The sequence below is a fragment of the Chionomys nivalis genome, chromosome 25, assembly GCF_950005125.1.
Source record: "Chionomys nivalis chromosome 25, mChiNiv1.1, whole genome shotgun sequence".
Classification (NCBI taxonomy): domain Eukaryota; kingdom Metazoa; phylum Chordata; class Mammalia; order Rodentia; family Cricetidae; genus Chionomys; species Chionomys nivalis.
The window spans coordinates 16,280,660-16,296,944 of NC_080110.1; the positions used below are offsets into that span (position 1 = coordinate 16,280,660).

Sequence of the window (16,285 nt, forward strand, 5' to 3'; positions counted from 1 at the left end):
CTAGATCCAGGGGGATTTATTGCCTCTCACCTCTATTGGGTATTCTGGAACTGGTTTACACACAGTTGTAAGCCACCATGTAGGTGCTGGGAACCAAACTTGGTACCTCTATGGAGCTATCTCTGGCCCCTAAATTGCCTAACTTTTAATCACCTAAGTTTTTATGTTTTGTTGTTGTTATTTTGGTTGTTGTTGAGTAAATTGGAAACCCATAAAATAGAAAAGAATCTTTGCTTGCTCCAAATCTTATTATACCCAGATATACCAAGAAAATAAAGAATCAACTAAACATATGAGCTATTTAAAAATGGGCCATGGAGCTGAATAGAGCAGCAAAAGATACTATACATGTGGCATCCAGTTTGGATACGGTAATGAGTATAAGGTTAACAGTTACCAAAAGTCAAAAAACAGCAATCAGTATGAAACTATTCAGACACATTTGGTAAATCTGGTCATTTCAATAATCTACAAAATAGATAATCTATCTAAACACATGGTTATGGAAAAACGTTTTTTCCTTTACCTTATTGAAATATTTCCATATAACAGATGAATATAAGATTTTGTTCTTTTTAAAAAGAATTTTGTTTTTAATTTTAAGTGCATGTATGTGCACATGTGCAAATTTATGTAGGTGAATGCAATGCCCATGGAGCTGGAGTTACAAGCAATTGTGAGCTGGTTGACATGGATGCTGAATACTGAATCCCAGGCTTTTATAAAAACATATATTCTCTTAACTTCTGAACTAGCTCTGCAGTTCCAAGATTTGACTCTTTTAAAAGAAGAGATGAAAAACTTAGCCCAGAAATTCCAGGATTTGAAGAAACTTATATAGAATTCTCATTTCCAATGAGCAAAAGGGAAGAAATTCCAAAATGTCTTGAATGTTCTATATATTAAGGAGGGCCAAACCATCATACTTTCTATTTCTAAGATTTTATTTATGTATATGTTCATTGTGCATAGGTGTTTGCCTGCGAGTGACTATGAGCCACATGCATCCAGGACCAACAGAGGCCAGTGCAAAACATCAGAATTGGAGTTATATCTCATTAGCCACAGTGTAAGTGTGGGGACTTGAACCTGGCTAACGTGATAGAGCAACAAGTGATTATTGCAGGATTCGGCTTGTGTTCTTTCTCTTCCTTCTTGTTAAGGTAAGAGATGGGCTCTGAATCAAGTTTTCTCCTCGAGGTAAGATCCATAGTGAGAAGAAACACGACTCTGAACAGATCAGAAGAGACTATAGCTTCAGAACTATAAAATAAGTAAGAAAAGGCATTTTTTTTGTGTTATGAGCAACTGACATTTGATGTGGTGAACTGGGCAGAAAGCCTGGCTAACATGAGTTGGCATGAGTAGTCCATAATTAGGTAATTGTTTCATGGGAGCTTAGCCCTCATGAATGAGATTAGTGTCCTTAGTAGGACAAGAGTCAAGAGATTGCTCTGCTTCCTCCTTTTCTCTGCCTTATGAGGATACATCAAGAAGTTTGCATCTACATTTCAGGAAGAAACAGTAATGAAACTCCACATTTGGCAGCAGCTTACTATACACTTCAGTCTCTAGACCTGGAGGAGAGAAATGTTTATTGTTTCAGGCAACCAGACTATGATAATGTCTTACAGGAGCTTGAATGCACTCAAACACCTGCTTAGTGAGCAAAATTATTTTTTATGATAGCTAATAGTTTTATGCATATTTAAAATTTATTTGATATTGTGATACTAAAAATACTTCCAAAATGATTACAAACAAAGAAAGAAATCTAAATAGACACAATTTAAAAGACTGAGAAAAACGACATATCATTGACAGGCTTCTATATCCAGACTGTTTTATAAGCTAATTGATTTCAATCTCTCTAAGAAGATATTTTTCTTAAACAATACACGCAGGCAATTTTACTGTTTAGTAAGTTATAAAATCATTATACTTCATTTTGTAAAATGAACACAGCCAAAATAATGTCGGTCATAAGTAACTAGAAACAAAACAAGAGGAAGGCAACAACGGAAAGAGAGAGTGCGGGAGAAAAATAGTCTCCTAAGAATAAGCAAGAATAGGTGGAAGAGAAGGAAATCCATAAGAGGAGGAGAATCTCAAAGAGTCATTAGTAGTCATGTGATACATTCAGTAGGATTGGCTTTTGTCTCTTTGTTATTGTCATACTTTGTGACTTTTCCTGTGGAGACATGACAAGCAAGTGTCTACTCCTCCAGACAGAGCATCAGCAGACCAAAGATCTGGTTTTATCGAAGTTTAGCCTAGCAAACCAGTCATCCTTTTGAGTTATTCACAGAAGCATAGAAGAAAAGTGAACAAAGACAGCTGCGTTGTGTTCAAGTCCACCTTGGCACCAGGATGTCTTAGGAGGTTGCTCTCCTGGGGCTCACTTCACGTATTTTAGACAGCTCCACTGGTCTCCTCATCCCAGTGGTTGTTTTCAGCTCTTATACCTGTAGGGGTGCACTGACTCTTGCAACTTTATTAATTTTGTAAGTTTTGTGAGGTTACTGAGTCTTTTGTGTCCCCTCCACAAGAGGTAATGCTACATTTCAGAGGAAATACATACATAACATGTCACCCCTTCCTTATAGTTCAGTGGACATTTGTTTCTAGTTATTCTGTTTATTTTAGGTTCTAATGACTGTCATAAACACTAATGTCCTTGGAAAAATATCTTCATACCAGTGAAACTCCACTGTTCCACAAAAGCCTCTCTAACCACATCAGCTTTTACTAAAATGTGTGAAATCTGGGACAGGGCATGTGTTTGAATGTCTTCCTTAAACCATTTGTGTTATGTTTTTATTTATGAATTGAAATAATTTGTCTGTGTTAAAAATAATTAAAAATTATAATAAATAAATAAATAAACAAATAATAAATGGGAAGCTGACTTTTTCACAAGAATCACTCTGGTTTTAGAGCTTCTTGACTTTTCTTGAATCTCTACTTTCTACATTGGTTGAATCTGAAAATGTCAGTGACTATTTCTATGTAGCACTGTTTTCTGGGTGCTCTAATAATTTTTTTTTTTAAAAAAAATGGAATGTAAAAGAAGAGTTGATTTAGTTCCCAGTTCAAGGAATGTAACTGCATATTTTGTTTTTAAAATTCGGATTGGAAAAATGTTATGCAGTTACATAGGACTTTGGAAGTAAAGGCTGCATAATAAAGGATTTAGGGATTTAACGTATACAATTAATAAACTGAACCTAATAGATAAAAGCAAACATTTTTTTTTGCTTATGTTTGTCCATATAAATTATATATGTATATGTATACATACAGATATAATGCATGTGTTATATAATCTATATGTATAAGCAAGTGTAGTGGCCTTTCATTTGTATTTTACTAAATAAAGCTTGCCTGAAGATCAGAAAAGTAAAACAGTCACACTGGCCAGTCTTACAGACCAGGCAACAATGACACACACCTTTAATTCCAATAGCCACACTAGCTTGCCATAGAAACCAGGCAGTAGGGGTGCACACCCTTAATCCCAGAACTAGAGAGGACAGCTCTCAGGCTTAGTCTCATTTGAGATTCCCTGGAGACAGGATCATCAGTTTTGAACTGAGGACAAGGTAAGAGCCAGTGGCTGTCTGCCTTGCTTTAATGGTCTTCAGGTTGAACCCTAATATCTGTCTTTGAGTTTTTCTTAATTGTGTTTCAGGTATGTGCTTGTATAGCATATGTACTTTATTCTCCTGAGGCAGGGTTTCTCACTGGACCAGTAGTTAGTCTGACATCCAAAAAGGTCCAATGATCTTCCTGTCTTTGCTTCCAGCAGAGCTGGTTCTTCATTTATGTGAGTGATCGGATCCAAACTTGAGCCCTCATGTTTTGTGACCGAATGCTCATGTCCACTGAAACATCTTTCCAGTCCAATATGTATGTGCATATATATGCATGTATCTATATACACATATATATTCAAAGGATTACATATATTTTGAAGCCAATATGGATGATCCAATGGAAAAAAAAACAATTTTGGGCTACACAATACAACTCAAATACCAACAGAATTTATGTCATAAACATCAACGCATAGAAACAAAATGCCATCATAAATTATAAGCACCAAAACTGAAATTACAAGCGTGCATATAAATCATTCACAGGCTAGTGTAGGATTATTAAATAAAAGATTTACAAATTATTTCATGTACTGTAAATACAACGATCATGGACTTGATTTTAGCTACTCTTTTAAATAGTGTAGTCCAAGAGACTAACCTTCTGTTTACTTGGGTTGACATGGACTTTAGGTTGCTTCAGGTACTATCCCTTCCTCCACATCAACACCACATGATCATTTTGTACAAAAAGAGTAAGGGCACTCAGTAATTCCTAGTAGAACAGATATTAGCAAATTGAGCCTTAAATCTTGGAACATTATTGTTAAAACAAAAACATAAATGCTTTTTACCTGTGGCTGGAGTTCCCTGAATTCAGGAGAACAATCCTTCCACTCCGACTCCACTTTTTGTTTTCTAGGTGACTAACTCTTGCTAATGTCCCCCTTTCCTCTCATTAAAGAAATCTGTAAATTAACTAAGAGCTTACAAAATATTTCAAAGCTGGTACTGAGGACAGATTTACAGAAGACAAAAGGTCTAAGTTTATATTTTACTAGCTCTATGAACTTTGAAGTGTTTTTTTTTTTCTGAGTGTCACCATTCTCAAATCTGTAAATTAAGAACACTGCCTATAGTAATTAGCGGAAGAGATTAAGGAAAATATGATCAAACCCTCAAGTAATTAGCCATAACCTTGATGCTTCAGTTGTTTTCCGAGCTTTCCTTTATGGGCAACAAATAAACCAGTGGTTATTAGGGACATGGATATATTTTATGACAAGTAGCTTGTTACACGCATTTAAAGTAGAGGTCAGTTATCAGTGGAATAGGATAAGGCACATGGACTTTAAGGAAGTACTAGTTCCAAGGAAAACATTCGTGTAAGCAAGCATATTACTTCCCCCACACCCAAACAGCATTATTTATTTTTTGACATTCTTTTCCTGAAGTATTAAGATTTCTGTTTCAACATATAAAGCAATGTTTAAGACTACATAAACATTTGCACACCACCAGTACGAGGGGGAAAAAAGAAGCACATTATTATCTAAGATCTTCAGTATGAAATTCCTTGTAGATGCTTTCAATTTTTTCTCTATTTTCTTTTTTTCTACTGAAGATCTTCAACGGTGGCAGAGGAGGGATCCTCCCAGGGATAAATTTTGTCACTATATATATATTTGGTTTTTCGACACAGGGTTTCTCTGTAGCTTTGGTGCCTGTCCCGGAACTAGCTCTTGTAGACCAGGCTGGCCTCGAACTCCCAGAGATCCGCCTGCCTCTGCCTCCTGAGTGCTGGGATTAAAGGCGTGCGCCATCACCGCCCGGCACTTAATATATTTTTTAAGGCGACTTTGAAGAGAGGCAGATGGGAAAAGCTCTCCTGGTTCCTTTCAAAGGATTAGTAGCCATGATCTGACCGGAAATGCAGGTCTTGTGATGCCTTTCCAAGACATGCCTCACTTTGAGAAAGTAGTAACAATCTTACTACTAAAGTCTGTGTTAATTGGATACAAACAGTTAAAACTGAAGGGAGCTGTGGAAGGCCTAGAAAGGCACAAACATTCTCACTAATAATATTAATCATCCAGATGCACCTCACTAAAGAACGAAACCCATTCTTTCGCAATATGTTCTAGGGTCATTTTGCATTTCTCTCAAAAATGTAAAGTTTCTGCGCCCACAAATTTATTGCCTAGATCAAAGTCCTAGGGAATATGTTTAGGGAAGAGTTCAGCGATTCTACAAAGGAGGCAAAGCTTTGTCTTCATCGATGTATATTTTAGGAATTCCCCCACGTGGCTTAATTGAAAGCCTGCTTTGAGTATGGGAAGAGGTAAGTCAGACTTCAGCTGGTAGACTCTGCTTTAGAAAGACTCTGATACATAGACACACACAATGAGTGAGGGCCTGCTCTCTAAAACCGTTTTAACTTTACACAACCAAACCAGAATCCTTGAGGCAGGCAGTACTCTGATGATAAGCAAAGCCCCAAGCGCTTTTCTTCCATAAAATATGCACATGGTGGCATGGGAAGAAAGCCCAGGAACCCTCATCCCTAAACTCCTTACTGATTCTGAGAGAGTAGAAGAGCAAGCCCTATGCAATTGTTATCCTCCCAAAGACAAAGACCTTGGTAGGCAACTAGTGCCCATCCTTTTAGCTGAGTGGGTTAGAAGACAGATGTAGAATAGCTCGTGGGGCGGGGTGGGGGTGGGGAGCAAAAGGAGGGGTAATCTGTTTTACGTGGGGCTTCCCCAGATCCACTCAGCATGCGGCCGGCCTAGCCCTGCGCGCTGGGAGGACGCAGCGGGCAGCCGCAGTGGCCTCTGCGTCATGGGGTGGTGGGGAGGAGAGGAGGCTCCCAGCCTGCAGACCTGGCTTGATCCTTGGCGCCGGATCCCCGCCCGCAACCACCTCCTCTCCTCCGCAGCCTGTCGGGGGGCCGCAGCATAGGCGGGCTGGGCACGTGGGAGCCTCCGTCACACCCTCACTCACACACACACACACACACACACACACACACAGGCGCGAGCGTGCGCGCGCACTCACACACACATACACACATAAACCAAAACACACACACCAGGAACCGCGCACCAGCATCCCGTGCCATTTCCCCAGCATACACAGGCGCTCACGAGTCTCTTGGTGCCAGCCTGCAGGACAGCGACTCCTGAAACCAAGCCTGTCTGTCCTTGGCAAGCTGTTTCTGCTCTCCAGACAGCTTCTGGCCCCGTTACCTGGATCCGACCCTTTCTCGACCTAGGAAACAGTAAGAGGTGCAGGCTCCAGAAGCACCAGAGGTAATGTCACGCTCCGGTGCTGGAGCACCGCCGGGGGTAGGGTGGGGCTCTCTCTTAGACACCCTGCAGTCAGACGCCGGGAAGGACAGCAGGATGCAGGGATGGAGCTCCAGAAAGATTCAGACTGGCTCCTGGGACGGAAGGAGGAAGGGCAAAGGGAAACGCGGAAGAATGAAACTGGTTTCTGAGGATACCCTCCGGCTCTGTGTCCTGCACCTGTGCAAATTAGGGTTCGGGTGGGTGGGGGTCCGAGGCGGCACTTGTGGGGAGAAACACGTGGGTCAAAACGTGCCGCCATCCTTCCTAACCTAGGTGGAAAGTGCCTGGTGCATCCGAGGAGACAGGCTCCTTTCCAAATCGAGCAGGGAGTTGACGGGTGCGGGCGGAGGGGTGGGGAGGTTGACAGGGGAAGTCCGAGAGGAAAGTTGGTGTCAGAGCAGAGCAGCGCTCCCGAAGTAAATTAGAATCTAATCCTCATAAGGGCGGGAGGTGAGGCGGGAGAGTAGCGAGCCTTTTTTCCTGAGGGCTTGTGGATCATTTGCCACGGCACCACAGTCTATCAAGCACGATATTTCGTGAACCGGATTCGATTCTCTCCCGCTGGAGGCATCCTGTGATGGGCTGCCCGAAAACCAGCCTTTTGGCGAACACTCGGCACGTGGTTGCTGAAGAAAGCTTAGCATCGCGTTTCTCTGCATCCTGGAATCGGAAAGGGTGACAGAGAGGATAGTGGAGAGAATGGTGGCACAGGGGTCTTAAGGAACGGCTGGGGCTGGAGAGCGACTGGGCATCCCTACGCCTTCTACGTAGTCCATGCACTTGGTTGGTCTGTGTGTGACAGCGCAGAAAAATTTGAATATAGGAATGTTGTACACCGGAGCGAAAGCCTCACTCTCTTAACTTGCTCACCAGCCTTAAGCAAAGGAATGAATCTGAATCCCATAGGGGTACTGGGCTGGGGTAGGAGTGGGGTCTGAGTGACCAGAGAGAGTCTGCTTTCCAAGGGAGTTTGTTTTCTTTTTTTTATCAGTGAGCTGAGAAGCGGCATTGAAAGTGCCCCTTAACATAGCTAATCTGGCATTTTTCTTTCCCTTTTATCTTCCACCCTAGTGGAGAAAGGTTGGAGTAGGACTGGGCGGGGCCTAGAGGCCAGCGTGGTGACGTAGCAAGTGTTTGGGTGCTTATGCAAATAAGCCTGCAGCCATTGCCTCTGGTCCACACTCCCTGTCTCTTTACATCTTAAAGACATACCCTTTCCTAGGTCTTAGTTCTTCATTGCAGACCTGAGAATGATGTGGGGAATAAAGGCTTTGCTTTAGAGGCTCTAATTGGGATCTTTTTATTCTCTTCTGTAAAATGCATCTTATTGCTTCCAGTGCTTGGTCACTTTCTGGAAAGCCAAGATCAGAGAGCAGTTGCATCATGCTGCTGAACGTCTCATTTCTTAATTACATCTTATTAAATACGGACCTGTTTGCATCTTTCTCAACTTTCTTAACCTGGAGTGGTCTAGGCACTTTATAAGTACTTGATGGAATGAGTGAGATTTCTTGTTTATTCATAAACTATATGTATATTCCTCTCACATTAACTCAGAAGATTTTGTATCATTCTAGGAAATTTAAAACTAAATTAACTGACCAATTTTCTCCAAGTGAAACTTTGAGTGCATTCTTTTTGTGTCGCTAGAATTAACACATTTTGAAAGAAAGTTAGTGACTCCGTGTTTATTGCTAAAAGATTTATATTACTACACATTACCTAGATGGTTTAAAAATCATTGTAAAATTCCAATAACTATGACCCAAGTTGTGACTTTTAATGGAATTTAAGAAGCATTTATACATGTTTCTGGAAGACAAGTGTTTTTTTTATCAAATTAACAATAAATAGGGAGTTTTAAAATTGAGTGCTCTAGCCTTTAGGAGAAAGGCAGAACGCCTTTACATAAATTATTAAAACATCTGAAAATGATTTAAAATAGATATTACAAGTTGAGCCTTATGGTTATAATCATTTTTACCCAGTTTTAGCATGTGCATGTTAAAAAATGTTTCTCTGTCTTAAAAATGTACAAAATAGGAAATACTTTGGTGTTTCTTTAAACTCTAGAGTTATATGCAGCCAGTTTAAAAACATGATTCCCTTAGAGTGGCAAAGCAGAAAGAGACTCCAGTGGTTATTGCAACCTCCAGGGTTTACTTTTCTTTTGCTTCTTCATATATCACTCAACTTTTTGTTGAAAATTATGTTAATTCTTTACCACGACATATGCACAACCGTATATAATAATACATTAATATGCAGACTTGATGGTGAAGTGATTTCTGGGCAGATGGCATTATTAACTAAACTCCAGAGGCATAATGGGAAGCACGGGAGGTATCCAGTTTTCTATGGTCCGAATCTTTCTTCTTAGTCTTGGTTTTAAGAACAACTTTACTCTTCTACTGGTATTCAGTAATGCTTGATGAACTTCTTATGCTGCAGTGTCAGCTGTGGTCAAGCATTATTATTTTCTTTGAGAATTTTCAGCCCTAAAGAGAGGCATGCAGCAGCATAGTTTAAAATATAATTGCTTGATTCAGGAAAGAGAGAAATGCTTTAGCCTTGTTGGCCAGGTTACTTAATATCTGTGGGTATTAATCCGCCAAGCTGTCCTCTGAGTATGAATGTTATGAGTAGAATGGCTCATCATGGATGCTTTTCCATGCATCAGACTGGAAAAGATCACAAAGATGACTCAGGGAATGGAAGAAGGCACAATCACTCTCAGACGTTGTGTGTGACCACAGAGACTGAGAGAGCTTTATAAAGAACAACTTGGTAATACCTATCAAAATTATAAAAGTAGTTTTTAATCCATCCATTTCACCATCAGGAATTTATTCTGTATATTCATAAATGTAAGATATGCAAAATTATTTATTGGGATTATCTAATATAAATGATCAGATGCAATTTATATGTACAAACTGTAAACACAAAGGATATTGTATGGCTATTAAAATAAGTCTAGTATGTTAAGATAAAAAGTGTGGACTTCTAACCTCAAAAGCAAAAGAAGCGAAGACTTAAAATTAAATAGTTATATGGAAATGAATAGGTAGGGAAAAACATTGTAAAATTTAAAAAGGTCAAATAAGAGCCCTTGGTAGAGAATACTCAGGCATTCATTAGCTTGATTTTATTGCTGCCTGAGTACCACACTACCAAGGGCTCTCATTTGACCTTTTCACATTTACATATTTTTTTTTGCAAAATTTGGAAACAACAGTAAAAAAGGTTTAATACTTTTTTTTTCAGTAATCACAAATTTATTGGACGTTATGGCCATCATGGGTATACCTGCACAAATAAAGACAGACAATTGTCCAGCATATGTATCTAAGAAAATGAAACACTTTTTTGTTTCTGGGGGTATTTTCCATTCCTTTCTGTTTGTTCAGCATATCTTTTATAGTACGATTTGACCTTTCTATAACTGCCTGATCTGTAGGATTATTTGGTTTAATACTTTTTGACTTTTGTAATTCATTAGCTTGATTATATTGAGTACAAAAGTCAACAGGTATTAATCTTTTTTACTATTGATTTCAAATTCATAAGGAATTTACTTTCCATAATTTTTTCATTATTTGTTTTATTTTTTTAAGATAATAAATACAATATTTTGCCCTCCTTTTTTTCCTCCAAACCCTCCATACAGACCTTTGCTTTTTTTCAAATTTTTGGCCTTATCTTTTTCATTGACAAATGTTTTATATATCTATATATGTGTATATATACGTGTGTGTGTATGTACATATATTAGTATATACAATGTTACTTTCATGCAGGTTTTCTGGATTCATTCATGTAGCACAAGTTCTAGTACATCTTAATAATAAAAGCCAGGAGTCAGACACAGGGAAATACTGAAAGATTAGAAAGATGAAGGAATAAGACCATAGCCACCTTACCTCTCAACTTCCCAGCTGAAAAGAGACTGAACTCTTGTCTCCTAACACCTTATCTCTTCCTCTCTCTGCACAGCCATACCACTTCCCATCTGTCTACACATACCTCCAGACAGCTATAGTTAGCAAGTGACTAGCTCTGCCCCTGATCTTCAGGCAAGCTTATTTGTACAAACAAGATGTCACCACAGGTTCACTATTTGGTATCTGATAACCAACTGATGAGACCTCCTCTGAGTAAAACTGTTCCTTTTGCTCCACTCTGAGCTTTCTTTAGCTGCTTGTAGGATTCAGATCCCCTTAGACTTTTTTCTCTCTTTACAGCAAAGAATATTAAGGAAAACTATAATAAATAAAAATTCAAAGCTTTGGAACCAAGTCCCCATCTATAAAACACTCCCATATGCAGGGCTCAAGGAACATTGATGAAGAAGGGCAGAAATATTGTATGACCCAAACAATCAGGAAGTTTGCTGTGAGACTGTGTCTCCTAGCAATGTCAGAAGCTACACCCACAAAATTTAACCTACATGGATGCTTAAACATGAATTAAACAAGAACACAAGAGGAGATATGACAAAGTGGTTGGGAGATAGCCCATACTGCCTCAATTTTTTTTCAGAATAAAATTACATAAGAGGAAATTTATGGTATAATTTATTAACCATCTCCCTCACAGTTTCAGTTACAGTAGACTTAGTTGACTAGCTAAATTTAGTTGGGTATATAAAGACATAAAAATAAATAAACACAGAAACAAACAAAAAGCACTTTTTAAAAAAGATCAGTGAATGGATGAAAGACTTAACTTTAGAGTTAGAGATAGTCACACCCCAGCCAAACCCACCAGAAACCACTCTCCTGCCATCAGGAACTCCTGAAGGTCTCGTGCGCAGAGCAGCTGTAGGCACTCAGATCACCCCTTCAGGCTCTGTCAGGTTTTATGTGAGCATAGTTGCCCCACATAGGGTCTCATTTTGTAGGCAGAGATTACTCATTCATTTTCCAGTCACTCAGACCCCAAAAAGTCACACAGAAACTATATTAATTAAAACACTGCTATATTAATTAAAACACTGACCTATTAGCTTAAGCTTCTTATTAACTAACAGTTAAATCTTAAATTAACCCATTCCTATTGTTTTGTATTTTACCACTAGGCTTGTGGTATACCCATAAAGTTCTGGGGGCATCTGTCTCCTTCAGCAGCTACATGATGTCTCTCCTTTTGACTCTTCCTAGTCTCTCTATACATCTCTTCCATCGTGGCTATATACTGCCCCACTATAGGCCAAAGAAGCTTCTTTATTAACCAATGGTAATAAAGCATATTCATAGCTTACAGAGAGAAATATCACATCAATTCTTAAATCATTGATTTTGTTTTAATAACAGTACAGAAAAATCCCAGCTTACAGAAAATACCTAGGTCTCCTTTCCATGGTCAAAGCCATTTCAAGTATGTTATGTAATATAATCATGCAGTAAACACATAGCCTTTCTGAGTGCATAGTCATCTTCGTTCTCATTCAATTTTTTATGTGTATTAATAGGTTGCTCCCTTGCATGGGTGCACCAAGGTTTAAGCATTTACCCAGAGGATGGCATCTGGGTTATTTCCAATCTGGAGCTTTGTGAGAGAAGTTGCTAGGGAGATTCCTGTACAGGTATTTATGGAATATACCTTGAATTTATCTAGAGCATGGGCTTAGGAATGTAATTGCTAAGGACTATAGTATAATTCCATGCTCAATGTTAAGGCAGATTCCAAAAGTGAAATCACTTGTTTTTTGGTGTAGTGGCCATACTTTACATTCTCACCAAGTATAAATCAGTGGTCCACTTTTTATTCATCCTCAAGGGAATTTAGACATTATTATGGGTATGTAGTACTTTTTGATTGTGACTTTGTTTCTTTATTTAATGTTAACATGGACTGTTTTGTTGTGTTTGCCATCCACATAACATTCAGTGGAGTTCCCATGACGTTCTTCACTCAGATAGTACTTTATATGTATCATTTATCATTTATTGATCTATTGGTTTGCTTATTTATTTTCAAGATAGAGTTTCTCTGTGTAATGCTCTGATCTATCCTGGAATTGCTCTATAGAACAGGTTGGCCTTGAGTTTACAGAGATCAACCAGCCTCTGCCTCTTGAGTCCTGAGATTAAAGACGTGTACCACAACCTCCCTGCTTGAACTTGTATTTTTAATGGATAAGTTTGAGGGTCTTATAGACTTATAGCACTATGTTTTTTTCACTGTGTGATCTTTCAGCAGTTTCTCTAATTGGGACCAAATTTAGGGTTTTTGTCTCATTACGCTAGTGCTTTACTCCTTACTTAAAGATAATGCAGTGGTTAAGAGCACTGCCTGCTCTTCCAAAGGTCCTGAGTTCAATTCCCAGGAACCACATGGTGGCCCACAACCATCTGTCATGAAATCTGGGGCCCTTTGAGGAAGAGACCTGCTCAGTCATCCACATTAACATAGACATTGAAGCCCAATATGAACAAGATCAACACAACCTTCATATATGGGCTACCCATGCATGCTTCATAAACAATCAACACCTTTAATTAAACTTCTGCTTGTTTCTTTCCATTCTTTTCTTAATTAAAAAAATAAAATAATGTAATTACATCACTTTCCTATTCCCTGTACTACTCTTATGATGTGGTCACAAAACAATCCCACACCAGTTCAGAATTGTAAATAATAAAAGAGTTATTTATTTAAAAGGAAAACTTACAGATCACTGTCCTAGACAACAGTCCTCTGTGTTAACAGGAACAGAGTCTAGCAGCCAGAAGCAGGAGCTGAAAGGAGAGCTGGGCGCACGTTTACTGTTGCTTTTACAGTATAAGAGACCATGCCCAAGTGGGCTGGCATCTTAAAGGCTATTGGCTGAAGGAACAGAATGTGCTCCCAGAACACTACTCTCAACTTCTCCCATGTTCACCCTTCACCACATAAACTGATGGCCTCCTTTAGATTGCTATTATATACATATATATGTACATGTGTGTGAGTGTGTGTGTGCATACAAATGCATAAATATATAAATATAACTCATTGTGTTCATTTATTGTGGCTTGTGTGTATACCATTTCAGAACTCATTATTTTGTATTAGATAAACAATGAGGGGGCATATTCATTTTAGAGGCTAATTTTTCTTCTTCCAACAGTAATTAATTTCCTGTAGTTCTTTGACAAAATGTGAGAGAGACTCCCTGGACTCTACATTAGCATTTCATTGTTTAGGTCTTGTTTAGGAAGCCATGTTGTTGAAATATTGTGGATGCAGCTTCCCAGTCATTTCTAGTTGTTTTTTGAATAGCTTATTAAAATCACTGTTATTTTCCTATTGATATTACCTTTGTATTTTATTAAAAATTCTCTATTCATATTTTATTCATGTATATTTTTTCTGGGTAGAATATTCATTTCATTGATTCATGAATTTATTTTATGTTATCCCCATTCGGTATTTATTATTTATATTTTACTTTTGTGTTATTTGTATTCTGAGTAGCACTTTGTGTTTTAATAATTATGGTTTTATATTTCTTTCCATGAACTCTCTACTGTGCTCATTCTTCTTGTTAATTCATAATATTTCTTCCTGTATTTATTTGATGTTTGTTTTTTTTTGGAAATAAATTATTTTTTAGGATTTTTGAATAGTGGAAAGTTTTTCTTTTTTTTCCCTCAATTATGACATGTAGTTTTGCTGGGTATATTAGTTTAGGCTGACTGCCAGAGTCGTTAGAATTTGAAAAGCATTCCTGCAGATTTTTCTGGCTTTCAAAGCTTTCATGGAGAAATCAGCTGTTGTTATCATGGGTTTTCTTTTACATGTGGCTTGAACTTAATTGTTTTTATAGCTTTCAGTACATTTTTTTCCATGTGTAGCTAGTGTTTTAACTATATATACCTGGGTATTTTCTTTCTAGTCTTCTCTATTTGCTGTTCTGTTTGCTTCTGGTCTCTGTATAAGTGTGTCTTTCCTTAGGTTAGAGATGTTTTCTTCTATGATCTTGTTGAAGATCTGCTCTGTGGTATTGACTGGAAATTCTTCTTCATCCACACCTGCAATTCAAAGAGTTGGTTTTTTACATGGTGACTCACATTTCCTGTATGTTACTTTCCTGTGTTTTCTTGCATTTTAATGCTCCTTACTTATTTATTCTTGACCTTCTACTTTATCATTGAATCCTGGCAGTCTTGACTTTTCCTACTTCTAAGGCTTTCCTTTGCATTTTTTAGTTGAGTTATAGGGTTTTTCAATTTCATTTTCATTTCATCACGAGTTTTTCTCAATGTTTCTATTTCCTTATTAAATTCTGTTCTCAGATCCTGGATTGTCTTTCTCATCCATTATTGTTATGTTTGTGTTTTCATGGGCATCACTTTAGCATTTATTCCTGCTAAACTCCTTTTCCTTAATTTCTGTTTGTGTCTTCTTTAAATTCTTTGATGGAGTTTATGATTATTCTTTTAAAATATTGTTGTACTGGGGTTCATCTAGGTAATTCTTATGGCAAACATTTCTAAATGTCTGGTAGGTCTTGGAAGAAGGTACCATATATTTATCTATCCATAAATTTTTGGCTGGAGGATAAGGGTTATTAATGCTATTATTTCATTGTTAAAAATTGAATATCCTAATATATATTTAATTATTCACTCATGTAAGCACATATGTGTGATTTCTGACATGCGTTCTACTGTGGGAAAATAACTGCTGTAAAACGTCTAAAATATGGAGTAAAAATGACCAAAGTATCCAGGCAATTCTCCAACAAAGTTATTAGTGTGACCTGGGAAAGGAAAAGAACACGAGGGAGGAGAAGAAAGAGAAAAACCTAGAGAAGAGCTAGCATCAAAATCATTTTTAAAAATGAAATAAAAGGAGAGGGTTTTTTTTTTTTGAAAGACTGTTGGAATATCAGTAATCACTTTATGCCAGTAGAATTAGCAAAATGGCCAAAACCCTTGCCAAAGAGGGATTTCTAAATAAAGGCAACAATGAAATAACTTAAGGATCTGTATATAAATGAGATGAATTGAGTTTTTAAATTAAATATGTATCCTGAAAAGTAACTCATGGTCTCTCATGGCTTTATTGGTTAACACCGCCAAATATTTAACAGAGAAAGAATATTAACCTCATTCATTTTCTTTCATGAAATAAAAAAAATTACAAAAACTCCAGTTATAAAAGCATTAAAATTAAAAAAACAAAATATGATTTAAACATTATACTCACACTCTTAAAAGATCTGTACAAATATTTATTGTGCGTGTGTGTGTGTGTGTGTGGTGTGATAGTCGCAATTTAGTATAAGGAGACACTTTGATGAGGTGAGGCTTAGAATGTAGTAAGAAATTATTCTGTTCTAGCAAAGTA

General features: G+C 37.8%; 1 protein-coding gene across 1 annotated transcript in view; it reads left to right on the forward strand.

Moving 5' to 3' along the window:
* The first annotated feature begins 6,448 nt into the window (after nt 1–6,448).
* Slc6a15 (solute carrier family 6 member 15) overlaps nt 6,449–16,285 on the forward strand; it is a 44,362-nt gene continuing 34,525 nt past the window's right edge. The window contains exon 1 of the mRNA XM_057758081.1: nt 6,449–6,907. The gene's annotated coding sequence lies outside the window, so the exon portion shown is untranslated. The remainder of the gene's footprint in view (nt 6,908–16,285) is intronic.